Source organism: Trichosurus vulpecula, chromosome 4 (assembly GCF_011100635.1).
Source record: "Trichosurus vulpecula isolate mTriVul1 chromosome 4, mTriVul1.pri, whole genome shotgun sequence".
NCBI lineage: Eukaryota > Metazoa > Chordata > Mammalia > Diprotodontia > Phalangeridae > Trichosurus > Trichosurus vulpecula.
The window spans coordinates 238,489,887-238,493,498 of NC_050576.1; the positions used below are offsets into that span (position 1 = coordinate 238,489,887).

Here is a 3,612-nt window from a genome sequence, read left to right on the forward strand (position 1 = left end):
CATCTATCCTATTCCCTTGACCACCCAGTTAAAAAAAAAAAAGTATATACCAGTGACTTCCCTTGTATTTTCCTAGAATTCTCACCAAATCCCAATGTGTTTCACATATTAAAGTTCATTTGATTAGAATAATAATGGCACTACTCAGCATAGCAGCAGCCCTTCTTCCTCCACAGTGGTCAGCTACGACCCCCGACTCCCCAGCGACCATGTCGAAGGGACCCGCAGTTGGCATTGATCTTGGCACCACTTACTCCTGTGTGGGAGTCTTCCAACACGGGAAAGTGGAGATCATTGCTAATGACCAAGAAAACAGGACCACCCCAAGCTACATCGCCTTCACCAACATTGAATGTCTAATCGGTGATGCTGCAAAGAATCAAGTTACAATGAACCCCACCAACACAATTTTTGATGCCAAATGTCTGATTGGTCACAGATTTGATGATGCAGTTGTACAGTCAGACATGAAGCATTGGCCTTTCACGGTGGTGAATGACGCAGGCAGGCCTAAGGTCCAAGTGGAATACAAAGGGGAAACCAAAAGTTTCTACCCAGAAGAAGTATCTTCTGTGGTCTTAACCAGGATGAAAGAAATTGCTGAAGCTTACTTTGGGAAGACTGTCACAAATGCTGTGGTCACAGTACCAGCCTATTTCAATGATTCCCAACGCCAGGCCACCAAAGACTGTGAAACCATCGCTGGTCTCAATGTGCTCCGAATCATCAATGAGCCAACTGCTGCTGCTATTGCTTATGGCTTGGACAAAAATGTTGGTGCCAAGAGAAATATGTTGATCTTTGACCTTGGAGGTGGTACTTTCGATGTCTCCATTCTTACCATTGAAGATGGCATATTTGAGGTCAAGTCCACAGCTGGGGACACCCACTTGGGTGGAGAGGACTTTGACAACAGAATGGTCAACCATTTCATTGCCAAGTTCAAGTGAAAACACAAGAAGGACATCAGTGAGAACAAGAGGGCTGTTTGCCAACTTTGCACCGCTTCTGAATGTGCTAAGCATACCCTCTCTTCCAGTACCCAGGCCAGTATTGAGATTGACTCCCTCTATGAAGGTATCGACTTCTACACATCAATCACCCTAGCCCGTTTCAAAGAGCTGAATGCTGATCTCTTCTGTGGCACACTGGACCCTGTGGAAAAGGCCTTGAGAGATGCCAAGCTAGATAAATCTCAGATTCATGACATTGTCCTGGTGGGTGGTTCTACTCGAATCCCCAAAATCCAGAAGCTTCTGCAAGATTTCTTCAATGGCAAAGAACTCAACAAGAGTATCAATCCTGATGAGGCTGTTGCTTATGGTGCATCTGTCCAGGCTGCAATTTTGTCTGGAGATAAATCTGAGAATGTGCAGGACTTGCTGCTGTTGGATGTCACTCCTCTTTCCCTTGGAATTGAAACTGCTGGTGGAGTTATGACCATTCTGATCAAACGTAATACCACCATCCCCACCAAGCAGACACAGACCTTTACCACCTATTCAGACAACCAGACTGGTGTGCTTATTCAGGTTTACAAAGTTGAGAGAGCAATGACAAAGGACAACAACCTGCTTGGCAAATTTGAGCTCACAGGAATTCCTCCAGCACCCAGGGGTGTTCCTCAGGTTGAAGTAACATTTGACATTGATGCAAACAGCATCCTCAATGTTTCAGGTGTGGATAAAAGCACAGGCAAGGAGAACAAGATCACCATCACCAATGACAAAGGACATCTGAGCAAAGAAGACATTGAGCGCATGGTCCAGGAGGCTGAGAAATACAAGGCTGAGGATGAGAAGCAGAGAGACAAGGTGTCTTCTAAGAATTCTCTGGAATCTTACACTTTCAACATGCAGGCCACCATAGAGGATGAGAAACTGCAAGGCAAGATTGGGGATGAAGACAAACACAAGATCCTTGACAAATGTGATGAAATAATCAACTGGCTGGATAAGAACCAGACTGCTGAGAAGGAAGAATTTGAGCATCAGCAGAAAGAATTGGAGAAGGTCTGCAACCCCATCATTACTAAGCTGTACCAGAGTGCAGGGGGCATGCCAGGAGGCATGTCTGGTGGGCTCCCACGGGGTGGAGTACTCCCATCTGGAGGTGCTTCTTCTGGACCCACCATTGAAGAGGTCTACTAAACACACCAGAAGAAAGAGCATTCCCCAGTTTTCCAAAAATTGAAGGACTCAAATTTGTAGCCAAGGCAGTAGTGGTTTAAAAGTAATATTTAAGCTACTGTGTAAATCTGGGCATTCTGAATACTTGAATGTGTGCAGAGGGAGAGAAGTGAACAACATTGCACTTTATCAGTACTGTAAACAAGTGGGAATGCAATTCTTGTCCTGGAGAATAAAATCTATTTAAATTGGTGCCATAAAAAAAAGAATAATAATGGCAGGTGACATTTACACAGCACTTTGAAGTTCTCAGAATACTTTAAAGGTGGATTAGTGGATGCCCGATTGGAGACAAGAAGATCCAAGGTCAAATCCTGTCTCGGTCATTGACTTGTTATATAGCCCTGGAACAAATCTTTTCACTTCAGGGTGCATCAGTTTCCTTATCTGTAAAATGGGGATGATAATAGCACCTACCTTCCACGATTGTTGTGAGGATTAAATGAGAAAATCCATGTAAAGCACTTTGCAAACCTTAAATCGCAATATAAATGCTAGCTATTAAAAGTATTTATACCTCAGTGTCCGGGACACTCATGGTATGAAAGGCCCAAATAATTACAGTGAAATTTTCTACTTATTCGGATCCATCGAAGATTATCAGGGAACTCTGCATGGTACCACCTGGTGTACAGAGATCAACTTTCCACTAATAAACCTGCCATTGACAAGGATTGAGCAAAAGAAAGAAAATAATGTCGAAGTTCTTGGATGAATGTGGATGAGCTCCAAGCTTGTTCCAAGGGAATTTTCCTGAGTCACTCGCTGACAGTCTCAAAATGGAGGATGAGGACCTCTTGGAGCTTGCAGCGGGTGAAAGGAAAATCTTGGCTTTGCCTACCACCCACTATCTTATATGAATAAAAATAACTGACATTTTAAGTGAAGCTTTAAATTCTGTGAAACACTTTACATAAATATAAGCCTCAGAATAATCTTGTAAGGTGGGGAGAGGGACTGGACCTGGGATCTTCATGGCTTAGGGAAATTCCAGAAAAGGAAACTCCTTCTATGGATAAAGATGGCATTTTCTTTGCTACATATAGTGTTGGAGCGGTACCTAGAGCCCTGAGAGGGTAAGAAACTTGCCTAGGGTGACAGAGACAGTCTGGGTCAAAGGTAGAACTTGACCACAGGTTTCTGTGGTTCCAAATGTCTCTCCAATTTCTGCCTCTCTTGTTCTGTCTGTCTCTTTGTCTCTGCTTTGTTTCTATCTTTATTATTTTGTCTTTCTGTCTCTCCCTGTGTCTCTTGTCTCTCTCTGCTTCTCTCTCTCTCTCTCTCTCTCTGTTACTTCTCTCTCTCTCCCTCTCCCTCTCCCTTTCCTTCTCCCTCTACTTCTCCCTTTCTTGCAACCTTAAGCAGTAGAGAAGTGTGGCGGAGTGGATAGAGACTTGGAGTGATATATACAGATTTCAAATCT

General features: G+C 43.6%; 1 pseudogene; it reads left to right on the forward strand.

Annotated features, from left to right (window-relative positions):
- The first annotated feature begins 209 nt into the window (after window positions 1-209).
- On the forward strand, window positions 210-2,150 carry LOC118847049 (annotated as a pseudogene).
- The last annotated feature ends 1,462 nt before the right edge of the window (window positions 2,151-3,612 follow it).